The following is a 21,605-nucleotide window of genomic DNA, read 5'->3' as shown; positions in this document are numbered from 1 at the left end:
TTCTCCATTCTGTCACCAAATTTTTGGTTCCTTGCTACTCTCACCTCTGGTTTGCATAATTGGGTACACTTATTTTTCAGCAATATCATTGACTTGATTCGACAGATACTATTTAAACTGAACTAAACTGGACGATGACATCACTGAATTCAATGATGAACTTTCAGAACAACAAAATTATATAATGCCCAAAACCCGTCAACAGCAATTCTTGTCTGGTACCCAAAACTGTATTAACAGTCTTCTATCAGTCAAGAAGCCAAAAAGCCAGTAAAGAGCAGAAGCAGGAGACAGAGTGATGATAAAAAGTAGCAGAGTTTACTGAATAATCTTAGCTGTGTTTGTTTCAATGCTCACTTCGTCTGACCAGCACAAATCCAACAAGTAATGTTACACCAAACCTCTTCACAACAACAACATTCCATAAACTTTAAATCTCCATAAACATTCCCTCTTATTTCTTACCCTACTCGTGAAGACAAACAGGTCTAGAAATCACACATCCATAAGACTAAACAACAATGTATATATATGTAAGGAATAAATGACTCAGAGTTATTGAATTATTAGAAAAACAGAGTCAATTATTCTGATTATACTACGGTTACCACACCTCAAGATATTGATCAGATGAACGTCTCTTTTGCTGGTTCCAAAACTTCGTTTTAAAGCTGGTCATGGAAGCTTGAGCCATTGATAGCATTCTAATGCAGCTATTAATGAAGTTATTAGGAAAAGAGCGAGAGAGACAGAGACAAACAGAGAGAGAGTGTGTGTGTGTGAGAGAGAGAGAGAGAGAGAGAGTGAGTAAGTGAGTGAGTGAGTGAGAGAGAGAGAGAGAGACAAACAGAGAGAGAGTGAGTGAGTGAGAGAGAGAGAGACAAACAGAGAGAGAGTGTGTGTGTGAGAGAGAGAGAGAGAGAGAGAGTGTGAGTGAGTGAGTGAGTGAGTGAGTGAGTGAGAGAGAGAGAGAGAGAGAGAGAGAGAGAGACTTTGACAATCCTTTAATTTACCATTTTTCGGACAAATTACATAATTACATTACTACACATAATATAACTACACACAAATTCCACCACACCATACGTAATAAATATTACAATTTAAAAAATTTCTAAACACCTCACAGTTTAAAAACAGATCAGAAAAACAAACCATTCGTTGTTTAAGAGAAATAAAAACAATTAGAAATTAATTTGCAGAGAACCATCAATATCAATTTCACATAAACACTTTTCCACTCCCCAAGTATATTTAAATGTTTCTATGTCTTTAATCAGTTGATAGTACGCATGTTCCACCGTTAGCCTTGATTTGACTAAACCCTTTAAGATAGCCACTGCATCGGTTGACCCCACACCATTTAGTTTACCTTTACGTGACAGCCATATTGCCATTTTGGCCTGCCCAAACAAAAAGTTTAGCATCACGTGGATCTGCTTTCTATTTTTTTTATACATGGGTCCATAAATAAAAAGTACAGGTGAGAACACTTCTCCTAAAATTCTACACCATTCTTCTATTTGAGATAGCAAAGCTTCAAGTCTACCACAGTAAAAAAACAAATGCAAAACAGTTTCTGTTTGCCCACAAAATAGACATTCCTCCCCTACCTGTGGATCAATGTGTGCTCTGTATCTGTTTGTGGCTATTAAACCATGCACAATTCTCCACTGAAGGTCCCCGCACCTTTTTTCAATGGGAGGTTTGTACAAGGTCCCCCAGCTTCTTTTAGGGGAAGTGCCTGGTCCAAAATCCTCCTGCCATTTAGATTCTTTTAGTCCTTCTAAAGAGTTCATATGTGAGACTTTGACACATGTGACATACAGTGCTTTTTCCCAGTTTCACTGAAAAGTTCCATTTCAGGAGTCTTGAAGGTAAGCAAAATCCCTTCCCTTTCTTGAAAAGCATTAAAAGCAGGTGCAATTTTTAACTCTGGGAAAGGAACATCTATATCTTCATTTGATGTCTCCAAACCACGTTTAAAATCCGTTGGCAAACGTTCAAAGAGCTCATTCAACAGTCTCTGTGTCAAGCGAATTGACCTCACCCCCAGCTTAGCGGCCAGCATCTCAGCAGACATCCATTCATTCGTTGTTATTAAATGTCCAATCTTTGTTATTCCAACATTCCTTAAAACAGTCCTCATTGTTGATGACTTCAAATTGTCCAAGTCCACAACAGGATTGTACAGCAGGGGTTCCTCTCTCATCCAAAGGCCTCTCACATCCTGGAGATTCCTTGATACATTTAATATTTTCCAGGCTTTCAACATAGACTGATAAAAAGGTGTCAGTCCAGACAAATCCATTCCTTGAGTGTCCATTAGAAAGAAATGTCGGTCTAGCCCCATATTGCCTGCTTTTCTTAAGAGGGCACAAGCTACTCCAGTCCAGCTTACATCTTTTCCATAAAGTAGTCTTTTTGCCGTCTGAAGCCTGAAAGTCTTTATTCTGCTTCTAATGTCCACCAATCCTTGGCCTCCTTCTTGTCTAGGTAGATATAACGCAGATGCTCTCAGCCAATGTTGACCAGACCAGAAGAAATTCACCAGACGTTTTTGAACACTTTCCACCAATTCCTCAGGGGGTTCTAAGACAGTCATTTTATGCCATAAGGATGAGGCAACAAGGTTGTTGCAGACCAAAACTCTTCCCCTGTACGATAGCTGGGGGAGCAGCCAATGCCAGTGAGACAACCTTGCACTCACCTTTTCCATCAGGCCCTCCCAATTCTGTTTCTTATATTCCTCTCTACCTAAAAATACCCCTAAGTACTTTAACCCAGCCCTTCCCCACTGTAATCTAGCTGGAAGCTGCGGTCCATTATAATCCACACCACACCATAGTGCATCACTTTTATCCCAATTTACTTTGGCAGATGAAGCTTTCCCATAACTCAGCAAAATATCTTTTAAAACCTGAACATCATATCCATTTCTTAAAACCACAGTGATATCATCAGCATATGCTGAGATTTTCACACAATCATTACAATTTAGAACATTTGTCTGTAACCCCGTTAGCTTTTCTCTCAATTTACAGAGGAGAGGTTCAATGACCAAACTATATAGTTGCCCTGAGAGTGGGCATCCCTGTCTTATGCCTCTTTGTACCTTAACAGGAACACTTAGTCCACCCGCCATTTTTATCATACATGTGGCATTATTATACAACAATTTTATCAATGAAACAAACTTGTCTCCAAAACCAAAAGCCTTTAAAACCTTGAAAAGAAACTGATGATCAACTCGATCAAAAGCCTTTTCCTGATCTAATGATAAAATTCCTATATCAACATTATTTTCCAAGGCATAATCAATAACATCACGCACTAAATGCAAATTATCAGTGATACATCTATCTTTTATACAATAGGATTGATCTTTGTGTATAATTCTGTGCATTATCTTGTTTAACCTGTTAGCCAAACACTTTGATATTAGTTTATATTCGGAACATAAAAGTGCAACCGGTCTCCAGTTCTTTATTAAGGTAAGATCACCTTTCTTGGGAAGTAGGGTTAAAACTGCTCGTTGACAGCTTTTAGGCATCAAACCTATTCGAAAAACTTCTTTTAGTACTTCATGGAAATCAGTTCCAATTAAGGTCCAGAAGTGCTTATAAAACTCGCCAGGTAGACCATCTATACCTGGGGTACGACCACTTTTATGTTCCAAGTTAAAAAAAAAAGTAGGCCCATCCATATCTTTCAATAACATAAACCTGCTCCTCACAAGAGCACCCTTAACTTTCTCATTTAAAACAGAACTCCACTTTAATTTCTTATCACTCCACTCTTGTACATACGCATCAAGATCTCTCATCATGTTCTCTTCAATGACTAGAATTTCTTTCTCAATCCCTTCCAAAGTTCGTTTCAAACACAAAGTTGAGTAAGATGTATATTGTTGACAATATTCTCTTATATGTGTTTTATCAATTTCCCACCAGAGAATTATGTTTTCATATCTACATTTTTCGCTTTTCCAAGTTTCCCAAAAATGCTTAAAGGATTCACAAAAAAACTTATCTTGAAGTAACTTTACATTAAAATGCCAATATGACCTCTTATTTCTTCTCGATATCAAAGTACAGTCAACAGTAATAAGCTTGTGATCAGTAAAATATGTGGGGATAATAGCTGTATGTACAACTCTATTTTTCATATTATTTGATAAATACAATCTATCTAAACGTGCAGCTGAAATTCTCCCCTCATTCACCTTTACCCAAGTATATTGTTTTACCATAGGATTGTTTTCTCTCCAACTATCCGTGAAGTTAGAAATTTTTACAATGTTAGCTAAAACCGTAGGTGACTGAAAATTAGGTTCTTCTCCATTTCTATCAAGAGATGGATCAAGTGTACAGTTCCAATCCCCTCCTAAAATGATCAAATCATTAACCTGCTGTTGTTTTAAGAAGATCTTCAATTTATTAAAAATATTTATCCTATCAGATCCAATATTAGGTGCATATATATTAACAAAAACAAAAAACAGACCATTAATATCAGCTCTAACTGCCAATAACCGTCCTGGTTCAATTTCTTTTTTGACAGAATTCTAACTTTAGTGGTAGGAGAAAAAAGAATTGCAGCTCCTGCACTCAGGTTAGTCCCATGAGTAAGAACACACTCATTACCCCACCACAGTCGCCAGTCAACCTCATTATTCATATCACTATGAGTTTCTTGCAGGAAAATCACATCTAAATTTTTCAACCTGATAAATTCTATTATATTTCCTGCCTTCTTCCTATCCCTCATCCCATTAACATTTAAGGATCCCACCCGTAAAGTGTCCATCAGAAGAAGAGAGAGAAAAAAGACAGACAATAAGAAAAGCGTATTACCCATAGTGATTATTAGTTAGATTTTTTACCCCTCTTTGGTCCAAATTTTTCAGTTTTACCTTTATGTCGAATTGCAGTGATGTGTTTTCTTAGTCTAAAACGCTTCTGCTGTGAAAGCTCTTCATGATTGCTATGTCTCCTTGCCCACATAACAGATGTTATAAACTTCTCCAAGTCTGGAAAAAAATCACTAACTTCAACTTTTCTACCCTTCGTTTCATCAAGAAATTCACTGATTTCAGCCACAGTATACAAATCTTCCTTCGCCACTGTTGGCATATCTACACCTTCCACCCATTGATCATCATCTTTCATGCTATCATCTGTACATTGAGACATTCCATCCAACTCATCTACTGAGCCTTCCTCCACTGTTTGTACATCTGTCTGTGTCACATTCTCAACCACATCTTCAACTTCATGATTTGAATGCCTGACAACAGCATAACTACATCCAGCTTTCTCACCATCGCTTTCACTCACCTCATTATCCCCGATGATTCGTTCAGCAGGCCTTTTCTCTGTCACTTTTTTTCCTGCCGTTGTAATTTCCACGATATCCGAACTGTTGTTATCTTTTGACGATCCGCTCTCGGTTGAAACGACAGGCAAAGGCTGTTCATTGTCCACTTTTTTGTGCGGGCAATAGAAACGTTTGTGGCCCAAATTTCCACATTCGAAACACTTAAGATTATCAGTACTCGCATACAGCATATATGAACTTTCTCCATGACTCACGCGGAACGAAATCTCTAAAGTGCGCTCGGGAGAAGTGAGAAACATCAAAACCTGCCGCCTGAACGAAAGGACGTGTTTCAATGCCGTGTTTTTACATCCCAGCGGGATCATTCTAACTGGACTAGCAATTTTTCCATAACGAATCAACTCTTTAATGATGGCTTCATTTGAGATGAAAGGTGGCACGTTTGAAATTGTTACTTTCGTGGCCGGAGCCGCCAAGGGAGTCACAGGCACAAAAGTTTCATTGATCCAAATCCCGCTCTCTGTCAGCTGATTCACTAACTGTTCCGTTTTTAAAAACACTACAATCGCCTTGTTCATTCGTGATGCTGAGAGAATATTCTCAAAACCAATCAATTCTCCCACCACCACGAGAACATCCTCCACGCTAACACCGGGCTCGACCACACACCTGCACCCATTACGCATGGACACGTGTGGGTTTACCTGTGCAGTGTCAGATGCCATACCGAGAGAGAGAGAGAGAGAGAGAGAGAGAGAGAGAGAGAGAGAGAGAGAGATAGAGAGAGAGAGTCAGCGCGGAAAGTGAGGAACTAAATGATCTCTGCTTCATTACTGTCATGATTCAGCCCCTCGTGTCCTTGATTTCCTTCTAGTCTTGAGGCAGGATCATGACAGGCCCGTGTTTTGTGTGCAAGCACATGGTCGTTGGGCCATGTGCTTGTGTTGTCTCGTTCCCTTGCCCCGCCCCCTTGTTATCCTAGTTTTGTCGTGATTGCCTTACCTGTGCCACCTGTTGTGTCTTCATTAGTCTTCCTATTTATATCCCCCTGTGTTCTCTGTCCGGTGCGGTTCATTGTTTCTCTGTGATATATTGTTATGCATTGTGCACTTGGAAGAAGACGTTGTGAGTCCTGTGAATGTTTATCTGTAGTTAGTGTTCTTGTGTTAAGAGTCTTTTGTTAACTGTTATTTCCTAGTCTTGTTATATAATCTTGTCTTTGCCCTAGTCATTGTTTCCCCCTCGTGGGTTTTGTCTTCCTCTTTTTGTCCTCATTAAACCCTGTGTTTTGTGCATCCTGTCTGTGTTTGAGTTCATCCCTACCCTCCACATAACAATTACAATTACACATATTTTTTCTTCGCGAACGTTGATCTTCCTTTAAAACAGTTGGTAAATGAGTTGCGCGATAACGCGCGTCATCACTTCGACACGGCATTAGATCTGGCTTTTGTTCACACAGCGATCGTCAGTTGAACCTGGCAATGTCACTAGGTCCCCGACCCGGGTTCAATGCCGGAATCAATCCCGGGACGTGGTTGCTTTCACACAGAAGGCGACCCGGCAATGTTCCAGCAATATGCCGGGTCGGACGTGCAGTGTTAAAGGGGCTAGAGAGAGAGAGAGAGATAGAGAGAGCTTTTGTGAATTAGGCTACTGTACCTCTGTGCATCCCTCAACAGTGTTCTGCAGCTACATCTCGAAACAGTGCTGTTATTAACTCGCAAGTGAGAAATGTCATGTGTATTTAATTTCTGAAAATCGTCTGTCATGTTGTTGTTTTTGTTAGTCCTGTACTTTCCATTATTACAGTTAACTGTGCAAAGTGATATGGAACTCTAATGTGGTCAAGAAAGCTGCCTGGAACTACGTTCGCATGCGTTTCCCAGAAAATAATTGCATACCTCTGAACCTTTGTCAACCAATCAGATTCAAGCATTCAGTGGTCCTTAGAATATATATATATATATATATACATAATACATAATACATTTTCGTGTTTCCAAACGAACATATTAAGTTGCAGAAGTCTTCACGTTCAGCGCAAATCTTGCCGTGCAGCTGATTCAGGCCGGCGACACACTGGATGCGTGGCGGAAGCGTCTCAGCTGCGTGGCGTGTCAGTTTTTAATTCGGCTCTCATGTTAACAGGTTAGAGCTTGCAGACTGCCTGCGTGTGACGTGTGAAAAACGTGTGCATGCTAGAAATAGAACCGACGCCTATTTTTCACGCGACATGTGAGTGTTTTGGAAGCGTTTCCAGGCAAAATATAATAGGAAATAATGAATGAATAATGAATAATTATAGATTTTCAAATATTGCACCTGTCAAACATAGTCTATTTTGCCGTCAATACTGTATTGACGGTGTCCTTTATCAGTAGGCTTTAAATTCATGCTCAACATGAAGTATAGATATTGTTGTCATGAAGACAAGATCCTGGTCTGTTGGTAATAAACAACCTGCAGTTTAATGTTTGCATTTCTTTCCCTTACTGTACCGTAAATGAACCGAACCGTGACTTTAAAACTGAGGTACGTACCAAACCGTGATTTTTGCGTACCGTTACACCCCATATATATATATTTGTGATTTGAACTTAATATTTAATTTCATATGAAAACCATATCTATCTATAAGTGTTTTTTATGAATTATATCACTATAAATAAATTATATCTATAAGTGTTTTTATAAATTATATCACAAAAAGTTTTATTGCAATTAATTGTTCTTCCCCATTTTAATTTAACATTAGAATTTAATTATTAGCTGTTCATTAACTCAGAAACCCTCAAATGGCAAACACTGTAGACTGTTCTAGTTTCACACCCCTGTGGACTATTGAACTGTGTTGGTTGTGTTTTCACCCTCTGTGCCCATATTTGGTTATATTCCTGTTTTCATAAGTGGTTAATCACTGCCATTAACCCCTTTCACACTGCACGTTGGACCAGGAAAATTGCCAGGTCGCCTTCTGTGTGAAAGCAAAGACGTACGGGATTGATCCTGTGTTGAGGACCTAGTAACATTGCAGGGTTCAGTCAGTCCCTGAATGAGCACTGTGTGAACAAAAGCCAGAACTAATGTCGTAAAGGCTGTATCGTTGTGATGACGCACATTATCTCGCAACTTTTTTACTGGGTGTTTTGATGGCAGATCAACATTCACACCGTAAAAAAAAACGTGTTGTGTGTGAACGCAGGCACATATTCCAGGAAATCACTGGCAGTGTGAAATCGCAAAATCTAGCGACCCGGAAACGATTGCTGGGACACATTACTCCTGAATCGCAGTGTGAAAGGGGCTATTGTGTTAACCTGTCTGTCCCTTGTTATCTTCCCGGTTTTAGTTCCTGTCAATTGAGCTTGAGTTTCAGAATCAGAATGAGCTTTATTGCCAAGTATGTTTGCACATACAAGGAATCTGTTTTAGTGACATAAGCTTCCAGTACACAGAGACAACAACTTTTGCAAATAAACAAGTTTACAAAAAATTGTGCTATAAATGATAATGGAATAGGATTGAGTTAGATGCAGGGATTTACTAGGATGGAGGGGAAACAAATAAATATAAGGACATTGCACGTTTTTATTGGATAAGTGGGGAACACTTAACTGTTCATGAGGTAGATTGCCTTGGTGAAGAAACTGTTCTTGTGCCTGACTATTTGCGGCTCTGAAGCGCCGGCCAGATGGCAAAAGTTCAAAGATGGGGTGACTTGGATGTGAGGGATCCAGAGTGATTCTGAGCCGTTTTCCTCTCTCTAGATGTATACAGTTCTTGAAGGGTGGGCAGAGGAGCACCAACAATTCTTCAGCAGTCCGAACCGTTCTCTGTAGTCTTCTGATGTCTGATTTTGTAGCTGAACCAAACCAGACAGTTATAGAAATACACAGATTCAATGATGGCGGAGTAGCACTGTTAATTATATTCAATAACCAACAGTTTGTCTATTACTGAATGTCAAAGCTACCCCTGTGTGTGTGTGCACGCTCCTGCATTAACTAGGCCGTTGAATACTCACATAGTAAAACTGTGATAACGGAAAGTACAGGACTTTAAAATTACATTTTGGAAACAGCAAAAGAGGCATTGGATGAGATGCGGAAGAAATAATCCTACTCGCAATCCTAGTGATTTAAGTACAAAAACCGGACGAATCCCTTTAAATATATAATCTGATCGATGCTTTAAGGTGTGGTAACTGTAGTATAAGCGGAATAATTGACTCCGGGCCGTTGAATTATAATAAGAAAAGAAAAATAATCCACACCGTGTCTGCATCACCACCTCGGGTGTGCATTATTTTTCTAATAATTTAACAGCTCGTAGTCAATTATTCCTTACTACTGTAGAAATATACAATCTCATGTAATTGTAATTAGGGTGTAACAAATATTTGTAATCTTACCATAAACGTTAATTTCCTTTTCTCCAGCATCAATCAGTGTACCTTCAGCATTAAAAACAGTGTATGCATATCTGCCGGTGTTCTTCATACTAACACTTTCAAATACTAATGATCCATCTTCTTCCATTGTTAGACCTGTTGTGCTTGTCCTGATCGTCCCATTTTTCCTGTGAATGAAGTCACCACTAGAGAGATGGGTCCATCTTATCTCACTAGGTTTTTCTTTGTTTCTTGTTGGCAGCTGGATGGTGCAGGACGATCCCTCTAGTAGCTCTTGTATGCACATCTTTAAGGCTGTAATAAGATGATATTACTGTAGCATTGAATAAATCAAAGCAGGATGCATGCACTCATAAGTAGTTTACTATGAGGAATAACATTATAGAGAATTAATATTTGTCAGGGTGTGTTTCTTTTTAAAAGTCGATTTCTGTTTAGTCACTAACCTTAGACAAAACTATTCTATTGTGCCATTAGTGATCTCTGTAAGACCACACCAGCAGAGGGAGCCCTATGACAGTACTGACAGTTTCATGCTCCCTCTACGATCATTTCCTGTTTGACTGCTATAAAGCTTAACAATGTGCTTTCTATCCACCCTACCTGCCATAAATAGTATAGAACATTACAAATATATATATATATATAGAAAATAGGATTGATAGTATGCACATTTGACTTTTAGTCATTATGAACTATTGCCACTTTGCCAGTTCTTCTGCCTTACTGATCAGTTTCCTTGTTTTGCCTGATTTTCTTGTGTGTGTTTCTTCCCGTTTACTCCGTTCATTATTGTGTGGATTATTAATTTGTTTTGGCAGCCTGATTGGACTGATGACTGTATTTGAACATTTTGCCTGCCTGTTCACCTTTGTCTTTTGAAATTTGCTTATGGACTTTCACGCAGCCTAAGTGTTGTCTGTACAGCCATAAAACAATAAGTTTAATTTCACCAGAATTTATAATGAAACATAACAATATAATATATTTGAAGAGTTTGGTTCTAAAATGCAAGAAGTACATTTTTATAAATTTTAGTAAAAATGTGTTTTCTTTACTAAGAAAGTGGCAAGATGAAAATCACTATTTTCTGCTCTTCACAAAGCTTCTGGAGAAGTGTGAGAGAGCAGGGGTCTGGTCTCTTCTCCTGTCACTTTGCTCTTTGCTGACAGGATTGCTCACACTGCAGGAGTACGGTATATTCTCCTGTACTTGAGCAGATGTCAAGAGCAGTTTCGGGTTGTTTTCATTCTGGATGATATTATCTTCTTTATACCAGGATGCAGTCAGATCTGTACGGTCTCCAAAGTCACAGGTGAGTGTAACAACATCATAATTTTTGTTGATCTTCACAGTAGGTTTAGGAGCGTTTGCTGTGAAAGAAACATTGTGTTTATTTCCTACTACTGAAACTACAACAGAAATGACAAACAGAATCTTATTTTGTTATTATGGTGGAAAGGTTTAAATATTTGTCCTCTTACCATAAACATTAATTTCTTTTTCTCCAGCATCTAGCTGTGTACCTTCATCATTAAAAAGTTTATCTATATCTGCCCTCTGTTCTTCAGACTAACACTTTCAAAAGTAAATAATCCATCTTCTTCCATTGTTAGACCTGAAATGGTTTTCCTCATCCTCCCATTTTTCCTCTGAATCACTTCATCACTACAGAGATGGATCCATTTAATCTAATAAGATTTGTCAGTGTTTTTTCTTTTAAGCTTTATGGTGCAGGACGGTCCCTCGAGTAATTATGTTTTATATATCTCTGTGTAGCGCCCCTATGCTCTGATTATAACCAGAGCAGCGCACCGGGTTCTTAAAGTGTCTCTCGACTATGCACTAATGCTATCCTCCCCTATGTCAGCTAGGAAATGTCACTGTATAATGACTTCAATCAACACAAATGGGTAAGTATAACAAAATTAACCTTTAGGTTTATTTATACACAGTAAAACAAAATAAATAAATGTTTAAATAAATGTTTAAATATCAAATGTTCAATAAACTTCAAATTAAACCATACACTTGTCTTGTGTCTTTTTTCCCCTTTGAAGAAAAATATACAATCACTTCAAATGACCAATTATGACAGATCAACACTTCCTCAATATCTCAAATAAACAAATAATATTAATAAATACTCGTTTCACAAATAAAATTAAATAAGATCACCTGAATTCCTTGATTATCAGCGTTCTCGTTAGACTCCTCCGAAGCTCAAACACGCGCTCTCTCTCTCTCGCTCACCTGACGCTGTTGAGCTGATCATGTCCCACGGCGCCAGAGGAATTCTAAATCACTCGGGGATTTAGAACGCTATCTGGGTCTTTGTTGATCCAGCAAGACTTGTTAGATGAAACAAAATAAACTTTAATCCAGTCCAGTGTACTTGAATGTCCGATTATCTATCGTGTATTCTCACATTAACAACTGAACTCAACACTACAAAAGAAAACCGGCTTATACTCGTGCAGAGTAACGTGCATACACTTTCATGAATGTCCTTAAACTCTCCGATTTGAAGAAATGTAAGTTTCAACAACTTATACAGCGTTTACATGTACATTTTCTTCTCCACCATCTCAACAACACTCTCGTGCGTACCTCTCTCTTCACCTTTTTTTATCTCCTCCAATCAGAATCACACTCTCACACTTGAGGGTGGGAACAAATAAAACATCAACCTATCAGCAAAAAATAATACTAACTTGCTAGGCAAAAGCACATTTTCTGCAAGTGCATTACATACAAACTTTAAGTATCACCGTATTTCTTAAAGAAACAGTGCTTTAAAATATAGTTCTCAACTGAAACACAAAATAATACATGTACATAAGCATAAATAATGTACTCCCATCTTATGTATTCCAAATTAACCCCTTCTCATGTATTAGATATTATTTACTCAATAATAACTTGCTTATTTTACCCATCATTAACCCATTCTGTCATTAACTCAACATAATAACCCTAACTGGGTTACACTCTCCCCCTACTAAAATACTCATGTCCCCATGAGGTTTTTAACTACAACTGTAGCATAACTTCAGATTTCAGGTTTGGATGCACATTAACACAATGTTCACATGTGGCCATTGGGTGACACCACAACGTATTGCAAGTACCCTTCACCTTAGAAGACTCTTGAATTTTCACTACCATACCCCTATATACGATTGTTAAGGGTCTATCAGTAGATTTCCCAAGTGCATCATAACTTAGTTTCTGAACTGGTTTTATCATCCTCCTTGGACGATTTCCAACTCTTCTCTGTTCTTCTTCTCTTGTAACATTCACTGATTCATTAATTTCGTTATCAGAAACCGAATCTCCCAAGTTCTCCAGCATCTGGGCTGAAACGCTCTCCACATCATCATCAGGTGGCAAATCTCCTCCAGTCACTTCCACCTGAGCAGGATCCTTTTGAGACCTAGCAGGGCTCTTCACTTTCTCCCTCTCATAGGATGGAAAAGATAGTGTTTCCAAGATCCACTGTTTGTTCAACTGGGTAATATGCACAATGACTACCGTCGTCACTGTCAGAAGTTATGTCCACACATTTACAACTTTCTGGGTCCACTTCAGGTCTTATTGTTTTTTTCTGTGTCCTTTTCACAGTTTTGGATCTGGTCACCATGTGACGTGGAACTTCTTCCCTTTCAGCAGGTAAGTTTATCCTCACTTCTTCTCCAATTGGCAACAAGTGATCCCGGTGCAAAGTTCTCACACCTCCAGTTCCTGCTTTTGGCTTCACCCTGTACACAGGCAGATTTTGCAACTTCTCCAGGACAAGGTAAGGTACGGAGTTCCATCGATCTTGTAACTTTTGTTTCCCAGTCGTTGCAAGATTCTTGACCAGCACACAATCTCCTTTTTCAAGCACTCTGAACTTCACTCTCTGATCATAGAGTCTTTTGTTCCTCTGCTGTGTCTTCTGCGCATTTTGCAAAGATAACTTATATGCGTGTCTTAAATCCTCTTTCATCCTCTCCACATATTTTTGATAATTTGCTCCCCCCTTTCCATCCACAGGATTTCCAAAGTGCACATCTATCGGTAGACGAGCTTCTCTTCCAAACATTAGATAGTAAGGAGAATATCCCGTTACTTCACTTTTAGTACAGTTATATACATGTACTAACTGACTCACACTTTGGCTCCACCTTTCTTTCTTGGCAGTATCCAGCGTACCCAACATGGATAGAAGAGTGCGGTTGAAGCGCTCTGGTTGGGGATCTCCTTGAGGATGGTAGGGTGACGTTCTCGTCTTTCGGATCCCCAGGATTCCAAGTAACTCCTTGATTAGTCTGCTCTCAAAATCACGGCCCTGGTCAGAATGAATTCTGGCAGGCAAACCGTAATGTACAAAGAACTTCTCTACTAAGATTTTTGCAACCGTTAACGCCTTCTGATCTCTTGCAGGATATGCTTGCGCATAACGGGTAAAGTGGTCGGTCACTACAAGTACATTGGCAACTCCCTTTGAATCTGGTTCAATTGACAGGAAGTCAATGCAAACAAGGTCCATTGGCCCACTACTTGTAATATGATTCAGGTAGGCTGATTTTTGTGGCAGAGTTTTCCTCGCTATACATCTTCCACAATTCTTCACATATTTCTCCACTTCCCTAGTCATATGTGGCCAATAGAATCTGTCTTTACACAATTCAGTGGTTCGCTCAATCCCTAGGTGACCTGACTCATCGTGAAGAGAATTCAAGACCTCATTTCGGTATTTTTCCGGCAAGACTAACTGCTCTTTCTCTTTCCCAAAAGAGTTGTTTGTTACTCTGTACAAGAGCTGATGACGAATGGCCAACTTCTTACCCTGTTGCCTCAATAATGTCTCCAAAACATTAGAACTCTTTGAAGCATTGGGAAGTTTCCCTTTCTCCACATCTAGGATCACTGGACCAATGATGGGATCTTGTTCTTGCGCTAACCTCAAATCTGAGTTAGACAATGGAGATTGATGGTTCGTACCCAAGTGTATTGGGCAAACATACAAATCAGGAATACTTTCAGAATCGACCCCCAGCTGGTCTACCAATCTGTCACTCGACTCATCAGACAGGTAAGTACTAGTAGCACGTGTACAGATAGCTTTTACTCCTGATCTAGGAATATCTATCCATTCTGTGGTCTGACCAGCATCCAAAGGATAACGCGACAGTACATCGGCATCCGTATTCTGACTACCAGGTTTATACTGGAGGCTGAAATCATAAGTGGCTAAGGCAGCCAACCACCTATGTCCAGTAGCATTGAGCTTTGCACTTGATAGAACATATGTAAGGGGGTTGTTGTCCGTCCTTACTTTGAATTTTGTTCCATACAGGTAGTCATGGAATTTGTCAACGACAGCCCATTTCAGAGCCAGGAACTCCAACTGATGAATGGGATATCGTTGCTCAGCTGTACTCAACTTCCTACTGGCGAATGCAATTGGTCTCAACCCCTCAGGGTACTCCTGATTTAACACGGCACCCAGACCTTGTAAGCTGGCATCCACGTGCAATATGTACTGCTTAGATGGATCTGCGTAGGCTAGTACTGGTGTATGAGTAAGACAATGGATAATGGTATGGAAGGCTTCTGTACACTCCTCAGTCCACCGCTCTCCAAAGGGTTCCAGCTCTTGGTAATATTTACCTTTAGGTAATACTTTATGTTTACTCCTCACTGGGGCATACCCTTTGGTCAGTTCCGTTAATGGCCGTACTATCTTGGAGTAATTCTTAATGAATCTCCGATAGAATCCACAGAATTCAAGAAACGATCTCAGTGACTTTAGATCATGAGGTATCTTCCATTCATTTACAGCCTTCACCTTTTCCGGGTCTGGGGTTACGCCATCGGCAGACACAATATGCCCAACATATTTTACAGCTGGCTGGCAAAATTGACATTTATCAACAGACACTTTGAGCCCGAACTCTTCCAATCGATCCAGCACTTTCATCAACCTCTCTTCATGCTCCTCTAGTGTTCTTCCGAAAACAATTAGATCATCTAGATACACTATAACTTGTAGCAAGTGCATATCTCCAACTGCCCTCTCCATCAGTCGTTGGAACGTTGCTGGAGCTCCAGATATCCCTTGCGGCATCCGCTCGAATTGGTAGAATCCAAGAGGACAAATGAATGCCGTCTTTTCCTTATCTTCAGCAGCCATTTCAATTTGATAGTAACCACTCCTTAAGTCCAAGACGGAAAACCACTTGCTCCCCGACAAACAATCCAGAGCGTCCTCTATCCTGGGAGTTGTATATTGATCCGGTACGGTTCTGGAATTCAGAGTTCTATAATCAATGCACATTCTAATAGCACCACTCTTCTTACGAGCTATGACTATAGGTGACGCATAGGGACTCCTTGATTCCTTTATTATACCGGCAGCCAGCAAATCCTTCAGATGACGGCGCACATCATCGATGTCTGCTGGGGCAATACGCCTAGACCTCTCCCTGAAAGGCGTGCAATCATTCAGCCTGATAGTATGAGTCACATCTTTTGCTTTTCCCACATCCCATTCCGATATAGAAAACACGTTTCCTCGCGCAGACAACTTCTTTCTTAATCTTTCCTCCCAATTAGGTGGTATTGGAGAATCGCCAAAGTTAAAGATATTCGGATTTAGCTTCCTGACAGCGGTCTGATCTCCCTGCGCGACCGTAACAGTGTCGGTATGGAAAACATTTGCCATCACAGTCCCTGGAGGAATTCTTATATCTTTCGCAGTCTCATTGCACACAAGCAATTTGAAGTTATCCACGTCTATATCAGATGAATACAGGACGGATGATGGGACAAATACTCCAGCAGGTAATAAGTTCTCATCCGTGGCTTCTACTAGGAGAATATCTTCTCTCACCTGTTCCTTGAGTTCAACTTTACACTGCACATACTTTTCACCCTTCTGAGGTATTGATAGGGATCCAGGTCCCATCCATGTAACAATCCCTTCAACTGAGTCAGTCACTTCCTCTTTCCATTTCTTATGCTGGACACAAGGTATTGAAACAGTTGACTGAATCCTTAGAGAATGTGCAGCATCCGATACTCCTGACTCCTGGCCAAGTGAAATCAGTCTTTGGAAAAAACTTGCATTGGTTCCAATGATTACAGGAACTTGTTGAGGACCTTGTGGTTCTGGACACACCAATGCTAAGACAGGTACTGTTTCTTTCACTCCAATAAGTGACTCAGGAAATGACACATCCACTAGAATGTATCCCTTATATGGATAGTTACAGGCACTTAGTCCCCAGATAGACAATCCAGTCAAAGGTTGAATGGGAATCTGTGGTAAGTACTTGGCATGCCACTGTTCAAAAACAATGGTAACTTGAGAACCACTGTCAAGTAAAGCACTGCATGGACATCCATTCAATTCTACTGAAATGGTTGAGACTGGTCCCACTAGACCCATAGGCACACATTCCTTCTCTCTGACATCAGTTAGTCCCTTCTTGGAGAAACAATCTGGACCACAAGAAGCAACAGGATCTTCCTTTGATCTGCTCCCTTCAGTTTTAGCCCTTCTGAGGGATCTCACCAGCTTTTGTATAACTTTGCCAGTATTCTCTGGTGCGTTACACTTAGTGGCTATATGTCCATCTTCCCCGCAACGGTAACAGAAGAAATCCTCCTTAGACTTCATTGGTTTCTCATTGTGTCGCGAAGGCATTGCTCTGTAGTCCAGCCTAGTTTTAGTTTGAACAGGCTTAGCAGTTGAACTGATACTCATCACCTCCAATTGTTTATTTAACTTGTGAATTTGTTTCTTTAACTCTTTCACTTCAGACTCTCCATGAGTATCTACTCTTTGCTTTTCAAGTTTTTCTCTAGAATCTATCTTCATGGATGCAACAGAAACTTTGGCTGAATCATCTCTCATATTGGCTTTTAGCTCCTGAAGTTCAGCTCGGAGTTGCTTTACTACTTCCGATTCCGGATTATCATCGGTTTTCAGATTTATTGATTTCACTGACGTTCCGATTCTACGACGTGCAAGTTCATTCTCTTCAGCTGTCTTTAACTCATTCAATAACTCCAAGAAAGTCGGAGGGTGGTCTTTCCGTTCTCGTAGCCTCAGCTGTAATAACATCAGGTCTGAGTCGAAAGCAGCACCTCTGATTAGCTGTTCAATCCTTGCCTTATCCATCATGTGAGACATCAACCCGCCTTTTTGAACCACCTTTGTCAACGATTTCTCTATTCGTCTCAGGAAGTCAGACAGAGATTCTCTAGGGAATTGTCTCAGTAACCTGAAAGCAAAGTAAAGGTCTTCCCCTGATTCAGAGGTTCCAAAGGTATTTTCTAGAGCCTCAAGGTACTGTGAAGCACTAGCCTCAGGACTTGAAAACCTTACCGCCTTCACAATGTCAAGAGCAGGGCCTTTCAAACTCTCCATTATCCGTCGTCGCTTTTCTTTTTCTGAACACTCACATTCGGCGGTCATTAATCTGGCCTGTTCCATCCAATTCTCAAGATTTTCTTCTCCAGACGGGGTAGGAATAGTACCAGAAAACATACGCAATCGCCTATAAGCATTGGAGTCTCCAGAAGGCTTTGTTTTTTCCAGAAGGTCCCCAACTGCACGTATAATGGACTCGGGTGAACCAGCATTGGAACTGGCTGAATGGAATAAAGATTCCAAGTCAGTCATGGATTTTCCTTCCTCATGCAGAAATTTTGCCAATTTCTCAGAAAACCCGAATGCAGGTACATCAACAGGTGCTACAATGACCCTCCATGTCTCTTCCCCTTCGGCTCTTAGCAATTCAGCTGGAATGCGGGTAGGATCTATCACTTCACGGCATTCACACAAGATCAACACAGTATCTGGGCTTTGTCCCTTTTTAGAGTCTCTAACTCTCACTCTGCCTACTGCTTTTATAGTTTCGACAGCTTCTTCAATACATGCCACATCAGTTGTTGCAGGTACTCCCATTAACATGATAGCATGGCTTTCCTCAACTACAGCTTCCTTGCACCAGTTTGAAAGTTCAACAGACAAACGTGAATCACTCTTGAGCGCCATTTTGATTCTTTAAAAGAATAGTCAGTAAGTACCCTTTTCTTCTACTGAATGCTTAATCTTAATATTTAGGATTTTAGGGAGAGAATAATGATCCCGGACGAGCCCCCAAATTGTGTAGCGCCCCTATGCTCTGATTATAACCAGAGCAGCGCACCGGGTTCTTAAAGTGTCTCTCGACTATGCACTAATGCTATCCTCCCCTATGTCAGCTAGGAAATGTCACTGTATAATGACTTCAATCAACACAAATGGGTAAGTATAACAAAATTAACCTTTAGGTTTATTTATACACAGTAAAACAAAATAAATAAATGTTTAAATAAATGTTTAAATATCAAATGTTCAATAAACTTCAAATTAAACCATACACTTGTCTTGTGTCTTTTTTCCCCTTTGAAGAAAAATATACAATCACTTCAAATGACCAATTATGACAGATCAACACTTCCTCAATATCTCAAATAAACAAATAATATTAATAAATACTCGTTTCACAAATAAAATTAAATAAGATCACCTGAATTCCTTGATTATCAGCGTTCTCGTTAGACTCCTCCGAAGCTCAAACACGCGCTCTCTCTCTCTCGCTCACCTGACGCTGTTGAGCTGATCATGTCCCACGGCGCCAGAGGAATTCTAAATCACTCGGGGATTTAGAACGCTATCTGGGTCTTTGTTGATCCAGCAAGACTTGTTAGATGAAACAAAATAAACTTTAATCCAGTCCAGTGTACTTGAATGTCCGATTATCTATCGTGTATTCTCACATTAACAACTGAACTCAACACTACAAAAGAAAACCGGCTTATACTCGTGCAGAGTAACGTGCATACACTTTCATGAATGTCCTTAAACTCTCCGATTTGAAGAAATGTAAGTTTCAACAACTTATACAGCGTTTACATGTACATTTTCTTCTCCACCATCTCAACAACACTCTCGTGCGTACCTCTCTCTTCACCTTTTTTTATCTCCTCCAATCAGAATCACACTCTCACACTTGAGGGTGGGAACAAATAAAACATCAACCTATCAGCAAAAAATAATACTAACTTGCTAGGCAAAAGCACATTTTCTGCAAGTGCATTACATACAAACTTTAAGTATCACCGTATTTCTTAAAGAAACAGTGCTTTAAAATATAGTTCTCAACTGAAACACAAAATAATACATGTACATAAGCATAAATAATGTACTCCCATCTTATGTATTCCAAATTAACCCCTTCTCATGTATTAGATATTATTTACTCAATAATAACTTGCTTATTTTACCCATCATTAACCCATTCTGTCATTAACTCAACATAATAACCCTAACTGGGTTACATCTGCAACTATAAGAAAATACATTTATATTAGCATTAATTTCAAATTTATCAGGGCTGTTTTTTTTTAAAGCCTGTTTCTGATTTGACATTAACTTAAGATAAAACTGCTGAACTCAGTTAAATATTCTATTTTGCCATTATCGAACATAAAAACGATAGCAAAGGGAATCACAGGGTTCGTCTCCGTGACAGAGGCTCCTCTGGACCGTATCCCTCCCTGTCGACCAGATACTGTAGGATTCTTCCCCGATGTCTGGAATCGAGTAACTCTTGGACTTGGTAAGCCTCCTTGCCCTCTATGGTGATGGGTTGAGGGGCCTGTGCACGGGACCTCCCCTCTCCCTCGTCTCTGGGATCAGCAGCGGGCTTGAGCATGGATACATGAAAGGTGGGAGAAATACGGTATGTGTTAGGAAGTGCCAAACGGAAGGAAACTGGGGTTATCTGTCTAGTGATTTGGAATGGACCCACGTACCTTGGACTCAATTTGCGGCATGGAAGCCGGAGCCTGGGGATGATAACCAGAGGTGAGACTGACATTGACATTCAAGGCTTTGAAGAAGGCTGGCCATAGTTGAGAGGTGAATCGAGGTCCTCGATCTGACACGATGTCTTCGGGTAAGCCGTATAACCGGAAGACCCAATTGCAAAGATGTTCTGCAGTCTGGAGAGCTGTGGGTAGTTTGGGTAATGGAATGAGTCTGCAGGCTTTGGAGAATCGATCAATAATGGTAAGTATGGTAGTGTGGCCTTGTAAATTGGGAAGATCGGTAATGAAGTCTATGGCAATGTGAGACCAGGGTCGTTGTGGAATGGGAAGTGGTTGAAGGAGGCCAGCGGGAGATTGTTTGGATGATTTGTTGATGGTACAGTTGTTGCACTGTTGTTTGTAGTTGGCTGTGTCCTTGTGTAGTGATTCCCACCTGAAGCAGTTATCCAGCTAATTAATGGTGGCTGTGATGCCTGGATGACCAGATGATGGATGGCAGTGAACTTGACTGATGACCTGATCACGAAGATGTTCAGGGACGAAGATTCTGCCGTCTGGACAGGCCACTGGGGTCTCATTCTGCTCCCTGTATTGTTGCAGCAGAGTCATAATGTCCCTTTGAATGGGGAGAAACTACTACATGAAAGGGAAAAATGGGTTCTGGATCTATTGGACTGTCATCCTCCTCGAATTGACGTGACAGAGCATCCGCCTTGGTGTTCTTGGAGCCAGGTCGATAAGTTACAGAAAAGTCGAATCGGGTGAAGAACAGTGACCATCTAGCTTGGCGAGTGTTGAGGCGGTTTGCGGTGCGTAAGTATTCCAGGTTCTTATGATCTGTCAGTACTGTAAACGGGTGCGTGGATCCTAGAAATCGCTGCAATTCCTTGAGAGTTGCGGCTTCAGGCCAGTTAAGAACGGCTTTGACCTTCCTCTCGTCCATGGCCACCCCTCCGGGACTGATTATGTACCCCAAGAA

At 40.3% G+C, this 21,605-nt stretch overlaps 1 long non-coding RNA gene across 1 annotated transcript; it reads right to left on the bottom strand.

The window, feature by feature from the left end:
- Nucleotides 1-8,467: 8,467 nt before the first annotated feature.
- Nucleotides 8,468-13,238, bottom strand: LOC113044604 (uncharacterized). Its single transcript, XR_003275885.1, has 3 exons — nt 11,933-13,238; nt 9,755-10,048; nt 8,468-9,205 (listed from the first exon to the last, which is right to left on the bottom strand). It is a non-coding gene; the product is annotated as an uncharacterized LOC113044604 (long non-coding RNA).
- Between the last annotated feature and the right edge of the window lie 8,367 nt (nt 13,239-21,605).

Source organism: Carassius auratus, chromosome 26 (genome assembly GCF_003368295.1).
Source record: "Carassius auratus strain Wakin chromosome 26, ASM336829v1, whole genome shotgun sequence".
In the NCBI taxonomy this organism is placed as follows: Eukaryota; Metazoa; Chordata; class Actinopteri; order Cypriniformes; family Cyprinidae; genus Carassius; species Carassius auratus.
The sequence above is the reverse complement of the archived record's forward strand: the minus strand, read 5'-3'. Positions and strand labels throughout refer to the sequence as shown.